The 14,738-nt window shown below is 47.4% G+C and overlaps 1 protein-coding gene across 5 annotated transcripts in view; it reads left to right on the forward strand.

Moving 5' to 3' along the window:
• The first annotated feature begins 371 nt into the window (after positions 1–371).
• The window catches only part of GRB10 (growth factor receptor bound protein 10), a 152,030-nt gene continuing 137,663 nt past the window's right edge, over positions 372–14,738 (forward strand). For 2 of the 5 annotated variants that reach the window (XM_054814972.1, XM_054814976.1), the window contains exon 1: positions 372–863. The gene's annotated coding sequence lies outside the window, so the exon portion shown is untranslated. The remainder of the gene's footprint in view (positions 864–14,738) is intronic. The other 3 variants (XR_008575690.1, XM_054814978.1, XM_054814973.1) reach the window with 2 other exon arrangements.

Raw genomic sequence — 14,738 nt, forward strand, 5'->3', positions numbered from 1 at the left:
GAGGTTAATGAAAAAATCCGCGCACGAATGTCTCGTGTTTGGAGATGCCCCTGGCTGCTCTGCTGGCTTTATTTTAAGGAAAAAAAAAAAGTCGTGTCCCCCCCCCAACAAAAGCATGTGCCGCCGCTACCTGTGGGTGAGCTTTTGTTAGGGGGTAGGAAGCCCCCTAACAGCCTCCTAACCCGCCGTCCCCAGTCCCTCTCTCCCCGGGAGGGGCGCCGCAGCCCAGCCGCCCGCCGCCGCCGGGGCTCCCGGCCGCCCCCTGCCTTCGGCGGGGCGGCGGCGGCGGCGGCGGCGGCGGGGCGCGGGCCGGGCTGCGGCTGCGTGCGGCGGGGGCGGGAGCGGGGCGGGGCGGGGCGCTGCCGGGAGTCAGCTGGGCGCGGGGCGCGAGCGCGGTGGCGGCGGGGCGCCGTTAGCACCGGCAGCAGCAGCAGCGGCAGCAGCGGCGGCGCCGCGGGCGGGCGGGCAGGCAGGCAGGCAGGCAGGCAGGCAGGCAGGCAGGCAGAAGTTTTTTCCGCAGATCCCTCCTGCAGCTCGGGGCTGCCTTGCGGAGGCGCGAACGTCTCCCTGCGCGTTGGGTGTGTTTTGCCCCCTTTTTTTTTTGTTTGCTTTTTTAATTGCATTTTTTATTTTAATTTTTTATTTTAGTTTTTTGTTGGTTTTGAGGCGCGTGGCTCTCAGAGCTTGCCCTTCCCCGCCCGTGCCCCCTCCACCCCGCCGCCTGGAGGACCCCCTCATCCCCACCCGCGCTCCCGTCCCCGCCGCCGCGCACGACCCTTCCCCCGACCCCCTGCGCCCGCCCGAAACTTGGCGGGTGCGCGGCGCCAGGCAGGGAGGGTGCCGGCCGGCCGGCCGCCCAGCAGGTAAGGGACTGGGGGGCGGTGCGGGGCGCGCAGGGCGGGGGGCGGCGGCGGCTGCTGCCCTTAGGGAGCCACACCGAGGGGAGGCCGGAGTGTGTGTAGGGGCTCGCCGGCTCCTCGGTGGTGGAGGCCGGTGGGAGGAGGAGGAAAGCAAACTTCCTTTTCCTGGGGCCGCCGGCGAGTCCCCCGTGCCCGCGGGGAGCGCCCCCCGCGCACCTCCCGCCGCCCGGCAGGGAGCCCCTGGGGCCGGGCGGCCGGCGGCTACTCGGGCTCGGGGGAGCGGCCCTTTGCCCCGGCTCGGGGCTTCCTTGCCGCGTTTTGTGTGCTCGCCTGCTCCGTGCTTCTCCCCAGCGGTGCCGGGAGCCGGGCTTTCCCGTCGCTCCGCGCTGGAAGTGGGTGAAGACCTGCCCCGCCAACTGCTGGCGGTGCTGCCGAAACTCCCCCCGCCACACACACCCCGTGTCTCCCCCCCTCGCCGTTTCATGTTTGCGGGAGGGCTGGCGGATGGGCAGTTTGCAGAAATGCCACCCGGGAGTGCTGCCACCTTCCTGCTCATCCGCTGTGCGGATCTGCGGCGGCAGCCGGGAAGCCGTGTGCGGGAGAGCAGCCCTGCGCGCCGCCTCCTACTCCTCCTCCTCCTCCCCCGGCCGTGCTAGCCCCTCGCTAGCCCAGGAGACCCGAAATCGGGGGGAGTACTCGGTTTCTCCTGCCTCTGCTCCCCGCCGGGAAGAGCCGCGCACGCATGGCTCTCTCATTGTATAACTGTGGTACTGCAAGCTGAAACTGTGGCATCTTTATAAGAACAGTTTGCAGTTAATTGGTTTGGCAGATGAACTGCAAAATCCTCTTGCCCGCTTCTGTTGCTTAAGTGCCAGCCCCCCCCCCCCCCCCCCCCGCCTTTCCCCCCGTTTTCCTTTGAAGCGTCGCATAACTCTGTATTGCCAGCAGGATGGAAAGTGCTGATTCAGCAGCCCGGAGCCCCACTCCATCTGAAGTGGTGGTCTGCCTGAAATGCTCCCATTTGTTGAAAGGGGAACATGTGTTGCTGGTATGTCAAAACAGCATTGATCAGGTTTTCTAAAACAGTCCCTAAGAACGTGGTTTGCTTTTCCCTTCACTAAAGAGGAATGAATTCAGGGTTGGAGGGGGAAGTGAGAGGGGGATAGGAGGGACATGGGTAGCTACCACCTCAAATTGTACTTCTGAGGGACAGTTGAAATTGTGTTGCCTCATAAAGGTACTGAGCAATTACTCATTTTAACAGAGACTTTGTAGGACATGCAGCGATGATGCGTTAACACTCCAACTGGATCTATTCCTGTGTCTAGAGACTAGTTGTACTTAAAGCTCTAGAAAAGGTACAGAGAAGGGCAACAAGGCTAATCCTAGGATTAAAAGGAGTCAGTTATGAGGACAGGTTAAAAAAAAAAAACCCACCGCAAATGCATGGAGATTAGAAAACCTGCATGGAAAAAGGAAATATGCTTGAAAGTTTAAATGGCAGCTCTGGCTGTGCTTCATGATCATTTTGGGGCTGGGGAAGGGTGCTCTTCCCATGCAGCGCTGGTCATTCTGGAGGGCTTACCTCACAGCAGAGCAGAAGAGGGAGAGCTGTTCCAGAGCCATATTCCTCTGGCTATCTTTGTACAGTTATATGCTAATATCAAGGCTGTTCGGGTTTTCTTTCTGCAAGGCAGAACTCTTTAAAATTCAGCACAACATAGAGCAAACAATAAAGCCTGAAGAGCAATGTTTAGTAGCCTTATTGCAAATGGTAAACTGATGGAGCAGCAGACCCTGATGCTTGCCTCCAGTGATCATTTTACCATGTTACACTCTGATTTATTTTCTTCACTTGGACTTTATTTGTTCTTAAAGTAGGTCTTGTTTGCCCTGGCTACATGTTAAAGATCTTGTGGTACTTCCATGGTTTTCCTTGGTTTTGTTAATCAAAATATCCCCTCCCTTACCACTGTGTGAGTTGGCTTTCATCCTCAGATACAGCCACACCTGGATTTCGGTAGTGTATTCCTGTGTTTTTATTATGTAGTCCAAAAGCACTGCCTAAGTGCAAAATGAATCTCTGCATTTCAGTTCTGCTTAAGCATATACCATGAGCTCTGTGAATAAAACAAATATTTGCAGCCGTCTATCTTGTGAGCGCTTAAATGACTTCAGCAAGAATTGTCACAAAGGTTTTTTAGAAATCTTTGGTTGTGTTCTCAGCCGCGCTTGGGGTGTAAATGGGCGAAAAGTATTTGGATCTCTCTGGCGAAGGGATCCTTCCAAGACGGGGAGTTCCCAGCTGGCAGAGGAGAGGCATAGCTGGGTCATGCGCCACTTCTGCCAGCAGCATGGGAGTGTTGCGCTGGGAGTTTGTTTTCTGACAGCACCGAACTAACAGATGTCCCTCTAGACTGTGAGGCACCGGCAGCTTCCCTGGGTGCGGGTAGCGGTGGCAGTGGGCTGGCCGGGGGGCTCCCAGGTAGTGTCACGCCGGGCGGGACCGTGCTGTTGCTCCTTTCTTCCCTTCTGCCATGCCCTCGTACGTGTGGTTATGGAGGTTTATGGTGATGATGCTAAATGAGGCCAGATTTCTAGGCAAAACTTTTTAGACTAGCTAAGCTCAGGAAGTGTGTGAGGGGGAAGTGTACTCGGTGCTTCTTCAGAGACCTGGAAGCTGGGGAGAGGGAAGAGATGAAGGAGGTGCCTTTTGATGACCAGTGGTATGCATTTTTAGGATGCACTTAAGTATCTGCTCAGGTAAAAATCTCACTGTTTACAGCAAACACTGTGGCGCAAAAACCTTACCAGTTTATGCTGGCTAAACATCTACGTGAACTTTATTAGTGGGGTTGAGGGGAAATGCTTTTCTTCATTTTAAGCCAGCGTCTCTGTCCAAACTAAGACTAAAGAACCCTGGTTTTGTTTGGATTTGCTCCAACTACTAGGATATTGATGCTGGTTCCCAGTGCAGCTTTTCTTCCGTGTGCCCACCTGGCCCGCTGTTGTCACAAACAAGGAAGATAACTCTCGAGACCTCTGCCTCTGTCGGGCTTGCACAAAACTTGCCAAATGGCTTGGCTACAGTGTGATTGCATAAGCCTCCTTCTGTAGGAAAGCAGGTTAAGAAGTTAGGATTGTTTTTCTTGGAAACTGGACCTGCTCCTGGGCATATCCAATATATACCAGTTGCAACTCTTCACCTAGGGAAATTTAGGAAGGGAGATCCTTTTCCTAAAAGGTGAAACTCCACAATCTTTTTAGGAATTATGAGGTTGCCAAGGAATCCTCTTATAAGCGTTGAATTTTATTTACAGGTTTGCTATCCTTGCACTGCCTACTGGTCAGGAGAGCATTTTGCAACCTAAACTTGGATGTGGCAAAGTAGTCTTGTTTCCCATCACTTTTTCTCCCAAATCAGTGGTTGTTATGAAACCTAATATAATCAAGTAAACAGATGTCACCTCATTGACTTTTCTTTATACTTGTTGAGCTGTGCACTTCTGAACTAGTCCTGTGCCAGGTCTTTCATATTCCCATGCCATCTGTTGGATTGGATGATCTTTTTGGACAGCAGGTTTCCCATTAGCTCGGTATGGCTCCTCTGTTGCGTTGTTGATGTAGAGAGGACTATCCAAGGAAGCCAGATTCCACTACGAGTACGGCATAAAAGAAGATTGTTGGTCAGTGTGAGGCATGCTGTCTACAAGCAAACTGTTAATCTCTTCAGTGATGAAACAGAATAGCCTGACTTTGAGATCTGGTTGGATATACTCTGCAGTCCCTTTGCTGGCATGCTTTATTCCCCTGGGTACTGTCTCTTCAGCAGATACCTGATGAGAGAGAGACAGGCACTACATTTTTTCATACAGGCACTTTCATCTGAAAGTGGTAGTATTTGTGGTTTCTAGCAGCTTTTGGACTTTTGATGCGCGTAGGAGCACTGAAGATTGAAGGATTCATGAAGTTGGTCACTATCAGTGCCAAGCTATCGTGAAACTCTCATTCTAAGAGATCTTCACATTCACACTGATGTGCATCCATTGCCTGAAAACTCATCTCCCTCTTTGCTTTCCTAGGGTCTTTCATAGGTTGCAGATGGATCAGTTCATGCAGGGCAAATGTCCACAGCTGTCAGGACTGAAGGCATTGCCAAGTTCAAGCCCTGCTTTAGAGTAGTGACCTTGTGAACAGTTCTGTCTTTCATGGACTCTGTAACAGAAGAGACCAGTGATTTCTGTTTAACGGTGAAGAGCCAGTGCTGCGAATGAACTTGAAAACTTCATGAGTGTTGGAAGACACTCATGAAAGTGTGAGATTTTGAGCCCTGGGTGAGTCATTTTCTGTTAGGAGAAGGTGGCGATAGCTATGTGGCTGCTTGGGTTTTTGCAGGCAAACTACCCACAGTGGAAAGGATCAGAGACTCAAGTGTGGATTGAACAAAAATATAGACAGGATGAATCATGTGGGTTCTTCAAAACCCAACATTAATGCTCATTTACAAGCCAAGAGAGTTTTTAATGAAACCTGCTAATTGCATCCCAATTAGTTAACCCATGGGGTGATGCAGGTTGCCACTCCTGAATGGCTACAGCAAAAGCTGGCCATCATGAACGCTGGTTGTTCTAAGTGAGTGATCTTTTTAGTAGAGTAGGAGACCTCCTCCAGCAGGATGGATAATACAGCATGTGACTAATACTGTAAGTTAGTGTGAGGGATCTTTTCCTTCCCAAAGCCTTTTGGAAACCTCTGATAAGTCATTTTTTTGTAAGTCTTTATATCTTTGGGTATCAAATGATAACTTTGGAGAGAGGAAAGTGTGTAGTTCTCTTTATAAAGTAAAATTACAGGTGGTATGAAGCTCATAGATTGCTAGACTAGATCTGTCATAGACTTTCATGCCATGTGTCTAGATTATCTCATTGATACTGAGAGAGGTGAAACATGTCTGTCTTGGAGCTCTTGCAGCTTTGAAGACTGCTGACTTTGAGATTATGCTGTTTTGGGTATGATGGGATAAGTCTTGTTTGCTAGAATAGTTAGACCTCTTGGAGGAAGGATCAGCAGTGAGAAATTTCCTCTTTACCACATGAAGGTAGGACAGACTCTGCTTATTCTTTCCCGAAGTAAGTATCGGGGAGAGGGGAGTTGCAAGTCTTAATTATACGGTGCAGTGTATTTCTTAGAAGAGCTTTGGGACTGTGGTGATAGTCACGGTCCTTGGGTGCAGACGTGATGAGTGCCCTGGACAAGTTAGCTGGGAACACTGTGACCATCTCCGCATTCTCTTCTTGTGGGCAGATACTGTAAAGAAAGAGAAATAAATGTGGTGTCCTGTTTCTGTTGTACTCTTTTGTTGGACTCCAGGGGAAGACTGCAAGAGGTTTTTCCATTATCTTACCCTCCTGCTGCTAAGCTGTCATCCTTAGGCCAACAGCAACAAGTTGAGCAGCTATGTTGATCTTAATGCCCAACAGTTACGTTAATGATTATAGTATTAACTATTGGACAGTCCTGTTTCTCTAGCAGTACTATTCAAACAATGTATTTCTTAGCAAGTCTGTTTCAGCTTTTTTGGAGGCCAAACCCAAGGAACATGGGCAAATTCCAAAAAGGCAGTTTTACACAGGCAGGTCATGATGAATGGGGTAATTGTAAACACATGTTTGGTTAAACCACTAGCAAACCAACCTCTGATTCTTCCTAGCCTCCATCAATGCCAGCTTCTACTAGTTCTCAAAAGGACAAAAATAGGAAGTTACTTTCCTGGCAGGCAAACTGCAGAGGAAATGCCATGCCATCCCATCGGAATAAACCTATATACCAGTGGGAAGGAACTCTCCTGCTGAGCAGTGGTGGGGATTTCTACATTTGTTCACAAAGTAAACTTCAGAGCGTGGTCTCTACGCTCCCTTCACGCTTACTGCTGCAGAATTTGTGTCAACAGAGACATTGGAGAAACAGAGTGGCTGCTGTGAAGCTGAGCCTGTGGTTGCTGAAGGCTGTGCATAAGTAAGGATGGATAATACTCCATGACACCAGTATCATTCTTCCATTATGCATCCCTGGTGAGAAAATCAATAAGCAGGGAGAAGCTGTAAGTCTGTAGACTCTTTTCATGGTAGAGATTAGCACTTGATGAACACTTGGAAACTTCTTTCAATGCCCGGGATCTAAATTCTGCCTTTCTGATGACTTGATCAAGTGGCTGCTGCTCTGTCCTAACTCATGTTGTTGGTTCACAGCACAGTTTTCAGAAGCTCTTTTTTCCCTTCAGTTAGCTTTATTTCTAGGTTACCTTCAGGTGCTACTTTTAGTTTTGAAACCGTGAGGAAAGGAATCCTTGAAGTGTCACCCAAATCTCTTTCAGGTCAGATGCTCCTGCTACAAAATGGTTTGACATTTAAACGTATTCATGGTCAGGGAGTTGCAACTAGGCTCTGTGTTTCTGCATGGTTCATATGTTTTTAGAGTGCTTTAGATTCCAAAACTCACTGGCAGCAGGTATTTAGATCCTTTAGAAAAGGAAATAGAAAATTTTCCACGTCTTGATTTTAATGGAAGACGGTAGGACAAGATAGTTATATATTGGAAAGGATCAGACCAGAGGCTTTCAAGAGCTGAAATAAAAATAGGGAAGTGATTTTTTTCCTTGTGTTCCCCCCCACCCCTCCCTTCTTTTCTTTTTCCCATGATGTTCATCTTTGCCAAACTACTAGGTACAAATTCAGATAGGAGAATGTTCTCTCTCCTTAAATGGGAATTTGGAGAGGGGGTGAGAAGGACTGGGGGAAGGTAAAATCTGTAGGTTGGTCTTGCTTGGTGTACCGTTAAAGCTCTGAGCATCCTTGGAAAGGAATGAGGAGCTTTTATTATATCAAAGCACAAGTGTGGAATTAAACTTCAAGGAGCTGGAAAAGCTAAAAATTCAGAAGCTTGTCATATTTTTGTCTAGTGCCAAGCCTTTCTTAAAAGGCTTGCTTTCCCTTCTGGCTCAAAGGTATTAAAGTCCATTTAGGAGAATGTTAAGGGAGAAATATGTTTTACAAGGCCATTGATTCTTCCCAAATTAATGTCTTGTGGGTGATCATTCTTCATTCTAATAGCTGCTTGTGCTGACATCACCCGACATGTCAGGGGATTATGTCAGAATTCAAGCCTTGATATTTTGCAGAACAATGGCTCAAGTGCTGGCAGACGCTTTCTCAGTGGGTCAGGTTGCTTTTGTTTTCCCTGTCCAGCTCTAACTGTGATGTTCCAGTTACTGTACTTGGTCACAGCAAGGAGTGTAGTAAACAAAACAATTTCCAAGAGAAAAGTATCAGTGCAGCACAATTGTGAGGACAAAGTACTACTTGCTGCTGCATCTTATGCTGGAGTCAGATTTGCCATCAGCATCTGTAATCTAGACACAGAAATGCATGCATTTTTAACACTTTAGGAAAGAGCTCACCAACTTTTAAGTCTCTCTTTTGTTTTCTGCTGTGATTAAATGTTTCATTCTAGGAATCCTGAAGTCTAAAAAGTTGAGGTTGAAAGTTTCCTTTGTTTTGTTTTGTTTTGTTTTTCTTCCCTGGCTGCTGGGCACCTAGCTTTAGTTTTTGTTTTTAAATGATGGTTCTTAATGAAGGCCCTCTAAGGGTAAAGCAATCATCATATCCCATTATTATGCTCTAGAAATGATCAAAATAGAATGTCACAGATTATACATGATTTTCAAGAACTGATAGCTTTTGATGTTCTTTACTGGTAGGCTATTATAACATTACACAGAGTCATGACTTTTAACATATGAAAGGTTTCAGAAGAGGCTTTGGGGGCTTTTTTTTCTAAAAGGCTTCAGGAGAATTGAGCACGGGGGCTACGACACGAGCTGTAGGAGGGCAGAGCAAACACTGGGTTGCTGGCATCTCTGATGCGTGCTCAAGCTTGTTTTGCATTCAGCATCCATTTTTTGTTCTAGAGCTGGTGGTAAAAGGAAGAATCTCTGGAGTTCTTTGCTAGCAAAGGCGGATTACATTGTTAACATGTGGAAAGTCAGGGGAGCATTGCAAAGAATCTTGCAGCTGGTGCTGTGTATGACAGGATGAGTTCAGGTGTGTGATGGCATTTGCAACACTTGGTTGAGTTGTGGTCCAGTAACTTCCCTCCCGCTGCTGTCCCCCAGTGTCCTTTAGAAAACAGTACTGCTGATAGTCTTTGGTAGGAGAATGGCATTGCAAGAAGCTTTGCTAGTCTTACCCTTAGCTAATTTTGGTAAACGTATCCTGGTTTAGTTGTTCAACTCCTCTTCCCAGCAGTGGGAGAAGTTCTCATGGGTGTTTGGAAAATGGGCAACTTTGAAAAGCAAGTGAATGAAGGAGTCCTGTGTTGTAACAGCCTGACTTTTAGTCTTTCTTGTATTTGGCTCTGAGAACTTCTGGGGCCCTTCATGTCCAACTCTTCCTTATAAGGTTTGTTCCCCATATCTGTCTCATTTAAAGTTCAGATAAGCTAGGGTGATATTTCTGTAGATTATGTGAAGTAGCCTATTGGGTCAATTTGGCAGCTTTTGGTAGCGCTTCAGGGAGACAGCTAGCCATCAGCGCAGCCATCAGTGATACAAGTCACTTTTTCTGTTCTTAGTGTGCTGAAATACAAATTTCTGTTGAGAAAAATCTGCAATGTGAAGAGGTAATGAAACTTTTCCCCTGGAAGAGAAGCAGGTCTTAATTTCTAAAAAGATGTGGGCCATACTAAGAGCCCACTGCTACCAAAAGATGATGTCATTTTTGTCAGAGCGTTTGGGTCTCTTTCCTTGGGCCATCATGGCTGTTCACTGTACATGTTCATGATGGAGTAGAAAGGTGTCTTGTGTACGCTTTTTTTTTGCCTGAAATTCATTTTCTTCTGGATTAGAGAGTGTGGGATCAACTCTTGGAAGCGTGTGGTGGGGCAGCTGAGGTGAGGTGCCCTTCCACGTAAAGGAGGGGAAAGAAATAGGAAAGAGACGAATGAGTCCCCTCTCCTTTCAGTAGCAGCAGACTGCTGAGTCAGCTTGGCCAGGGAAACCTACTGATTTTTTTGAAGACCCGACTGTGGTGGGTTGACCCTGGCTGGAGGCCAGGTGCCCACCAGAGCCGCTCTCTCACTCCCCTCATTCACTAAACAGGGGAGAAAAGGCATAACGAAATGCTTGCAGGTCGAGATAAGGACAGGGAGAGATCAGTCACTAATTGTTGTCACGAGCAAAACAGACCAAACTTAGAGAGGTAATTCATCTAATTTATTACTAGGCAAAACAGAGTAGAGGAATGAGAAAATAAAATCAACTCTTAAAACACCTCCCCCCACCCCTCCCATCTTCCCGGGCTCAACTTCACTCCCGGCTTCAACCTTCCCCCCCTCAGCGGCACAGGAGGATGGGGAGTGGGGGTTACGGTCAGTTCATCTCACGGTGTTTCTGCCGCCTCTTCATCCTCAGGGGGAGGACTCCTCTCATCGTTCCCCTGCTCCAGCATGGAGTCCCTCTCACGGGGTGCAGACCTTCAGGAGCAAACTGCTCCAGCGTGGGGTCCCCCACGGGGTCACAAGTCCTGCCAGCAAACCTGCCCTGGCGTGGTCTCCCCTCTTCACGGGTCCACAGGTCCGGCCAGGAGCTTGCTCCAGCGTGGGCTTCCCACGGGCCGCAGCCTCCTTCAGGTGCCTCCACCTGCTCCGGCGTGGGGTCCTCCACGGGCTGCAGGTGGAATCTCTACACCCCCTCATCCTTCCTCCATGGGCTGCAGGGGACAGCCTGCTTCACCATGGTCTTCCCCACGGGCTGCAGGGGGATCTCTGCTCCGGCGCCTGGAGCTCCTCCTCCCCCTCCATCTGCACTGACCTTGGTGTCTGCAGAGTTTCTTACATCTTCTCACTCCTCTCTCCGGCTGCAAAAGCTCTCTCTCTAAGTGTTTTTCTTCTTCTTAAATATGTTATCACAGAGGTGCTGATTGGCTTGGCCTTGGCCAGCGGCGGGCCCGTCTTAGAGCCGGCTGGCATCATTGGCTCTATCAGACACAGGGGGGAGCTTCTAGCAGCTTCTCACAGAAGCCACCCCTGTAGCCCCCCCACCACCAAAACCCTGCCACGCAAACCCAACACACCAACATAGGATTTTTCTCTGTGAAATCCATCAAATGTTACAGAGTCACACAAGCAAACAAGCTCAAGACTAGACCTGGCTTTGCAGGGCCCGTCTGTATTTGCAAGGTTTACCTGTTGAAGGGAGTTTTCTACAATGTGTGAGTTTAGGGAAAAGAACTGATGTTAACTTTGTGTCTGATCTGTATGCTGCCCTGAAATGTGAATCTGAGTGGTGTCTTTATTCATGTTGGTTTTAATTTTTTTTTTTTTTAAGAAAATGGACATGTGGTGTTGGGTTGTTTTCTTCAAATGAATATCAAATGTGTCAGTGCTAGGTGGGGTTTTTTATTGAGCAACTTGGTCATAACAAAAATGTTACTATTGCTCTTGTACACTAAAAGAAGATAAAAATAGCACCTTAACAGTTTCAGAAGATTATGTAAGGTATGCGTAGCTGTATTTTATTATATGATCGTCATAAACCAGAGCAACTGAGGAAGTAACTGGTAATAAATCCATCATTATTCATATTATGAGAAATATCAAGCGTAATAGCTGTTCATACTTATGACAGTGCTGTGAGGAGCACTGGAGATTTGACTGACTTGCCCTGAAACATAGTAAAGCATACTTGTTTCAGGCCAGTTACCAGCCAAAATGTGTTTTCCTGGAACGTCTTGGCTGTTCCCAGTCTCAGAGCTGCCTGTGAGCTGGTTCAGCCGCTCTGCTCTGATCGGGAGGGGTTTATATCCAAAGTCAAATCAAGGCACTAGAGGTGGCTGTTGGGCAGATCTCACCCATAAACTCCTGTGACTCGTGAGGGGCTGCCTCGGACAGAGCTGCGAATTGCTCAGCCTTGCTAAAGCTAGTATGCTTTAGCCTGAAAAAAACCCAAACCACCTTGCAAACTGAAAACCAAAGTAAGTTCTTTAGTAATTTTGGTTATTGTTCTTGTCTGTGGTAAATGTGGAATCATTTTGGGGGCAAGGTGACGTGTCACGACTTTCCATTGTTTCACCAAACAGAGTTTGGGAAGACCCAGAGTTTGGGGTTTTGTGTTCTGGATTGCACAGCAGTGACTGGCATTTCTGTTCAGAAACATTTCTGTTTGGCTTTTTGCATAATTTTAACATAAAAATGTTTGAGCTAATTGACTAGCTCAGACTTTCTGGCTGGGTACCAACTCCATTATATATGAACTCTTGAATGGACTGAGGAAGAGATCTTTTCTGAGCATTCATTACAGGGGTCTGCCTCCGTCTAAAAACAGTTTCTGTCTTTTGCAAAGTCATTTGGAGAGTGACAAAACACATGTTAAATGTTCTCCCCATCCCCTGTGTTCTACTTCAAGCACTCTATACCAGCTGCTGAACAAAGTTCAGATTTTATAACAAATACTACTCATAATGCTTCAATTGCTTTGCATAGCTGTATTAGGTTTTGGGGCTATTGAGACGAAGGAAGTAATGAATGAGAAGTAATTTTATGGGCACACTAACACAGTTGCATACAAATGCCAAGTTTCTTCCTCTTCTCAGGGTATCTGGCCAACTTGTATGCTTGACTTCAGCCATGTCATATCTGTACTGACTTTGGCAGTGACTCAGAGAAGACTCATCCAGCCAGAGGAGCATCCATGGGACAGCTTCTTCTTTATTTATTTAAAGTGTGCGGGGACTGAAGCTTTCTTCCCGTGTGCAACTGCGGCTTGTCTAAAGTCAATGTTTTGAGTACAGATCTATGTTCAAGCTGTGTGGTCAGAGTGAATTTTTGCCTAAACCTATGGTTGAGCCATAAGTCATTGCGCTCTGTGGGCAATGATGCTTTCATCCAGTAACTGGTTTTAGTTCACCTCTTCCTGCCAGCATCCTCTAATTCTGCAGTTGTAGTGCTGTGAGGCCAAGCAAGGAAGCGTGTGCTTTCTGTGAGGAGCTCGCGAACTCCTCTAAATCCTGGCTCGCTATGCAGAAAGAGCAGTTTTTCCCAAAATTACTTTCTCTGCTCCCCCTCCTGTCCTGAGGCCAGGACTGCCGCCCTGCAGCTCCTTCTTCAACAGTATCATCATCTGCTTCCAGCAGTCCTGTGGCCACGTTGTCTCCCCTCCCGGCTACCCAAATACCCCATTTCTCTCTCAGGGTTGGGTGGGGTGTGTGCATCTCGGGGGTGTCACAACTGCCAGAAGTCCCCAGCGATGACTAAATACAGGGAGCTGGAGTCGGTGGTGAGCACCAGTATTGTAAAGTAGAAGAGGAAGCGTCCTGAACAGGTGTGCCAAGGGGGAGACAGTATTGCAGTAAGACCAGTTTGCCATTTGTGCTTTGCACTGTGTTAATGGGCTGTGCTGAATTAAAGCAGGTTTTCATGGTAGAGACTGTGTCTATGGTACAGAGTTTCTGGAATGTCTTACAGATATTGTAGACTTGCTCATGAAGGATCTTTGAGCACTGACATAGTGCAGTGGTATGCTGGAGTGTGGTGGAGGCCTTACAATTGATCCATAGATAAAGCTAACTATTTACGTGGCGTGGGAAGAAGAGGCAAAAGGTGAAAGGAAGAATGTATTGCTTCTCATGGTCAGGGTGACAAACGTCCTTCTGCAGGTCAGGATCAGGGCATTGTCAGCATGGTTTCAATTGAAACTTACTGGTTTAGTAAGTGGAGTATGTACTCTGAATATATTTACTTTATTATACAGCCCCTTATGGCGCCTGAGCAGGGCAGTTCCTTAGGAACACCCGGGGTTTCCATGCCGCATCCCGCACGCGTGGAACACTGCATCAGGACCCTTGGGACCTTACAGTGAAGCCTTTCGGCAACATGACGTGCACAGGGCCGGTTCGTGTCAGAGCGTGCAATGGGAGCCGGTGTCAAGCCAGGCTGGGGGGCCATTGGGCTCAGAGGTAGCGTGGAAGCTTTGCAGGGCTGCAGCCGTCTGCGGAGCTGAGGGGCTTTGAGGAGAGAGCTTCAGGTTATGTCTCCCTACGGTCTTCTGGGATCCCTTGAAAATGCTGCTGTAATGGGGTAACTCATGCTGCCTGACACTGTGGCCATGGTGAGTGAGAAAACCAGTGGCCTGAAAATGTTTTATCAAAAGCAACTTTCACCCAAGATGTTGCCTCAGAAATCCATTAGCAGTTTAAAATTAACCAAATACTCTAGCTAGCTTAAATGACTCTTAATAACTTTCTGCCACTTTTATTAGAAGAGTCTGTTTACAACCTTGTTGCCTTAGTGCAGCCTGGATTGCAAATGTTTTTTTTTATCAGTGAAGATGATTTTGCAGCATGGCTGTAATCTCTCTAATGATTTGTCTGGTCGATGAAGAAATAACAGGATTTGTATAAACCAAAGCAAAGCAGCCCAGAGTAGCTATATCCTAAAACTGACCTAACCTATAAAGCTTTGAATTGCAATGTAATCTTCCACCAGGGAGCACTGTGAAGTCTCCCTGCCCTTTTGCTTCCTGTAAGAAAGGATTGAGCCATCTCATTCTTAGGGAGGAAAAACTGAATACTGACTAAAGAAATAAAATTTAATTAAGAATGTAAATTTACCCTGGATTTTGGATGTACATGAACAAGAACTAAAAATGTGTTTTGGCTTTTTATTATGATGCTTACTGGCAAGGAAAGAATAGAAACCATTCCAGTCTGCTTTTGAGGATTTGATTGACATTTTCTAAGTGACCTCTCTGCTCTTGTGTGTTTGTTTTGAAGTGGCAGAAGGGTTGGGGAGAGGGAAAGACACTTTAAAGGACAGAGTTTGGGAGAC

Source organism: Grus americana, chromosome 2 (assembly GCF_028858705.1).
Source record: "Grus americana isolate bGruAme1 chromosome 2, bGruAme1.mat, whole genome shotgun sequence".
Lineage (NCBI taxonomy): Eukaryota > Metazoa > Chordata > Aves > Gruiformes > Gruidae > Grus > Grus americana.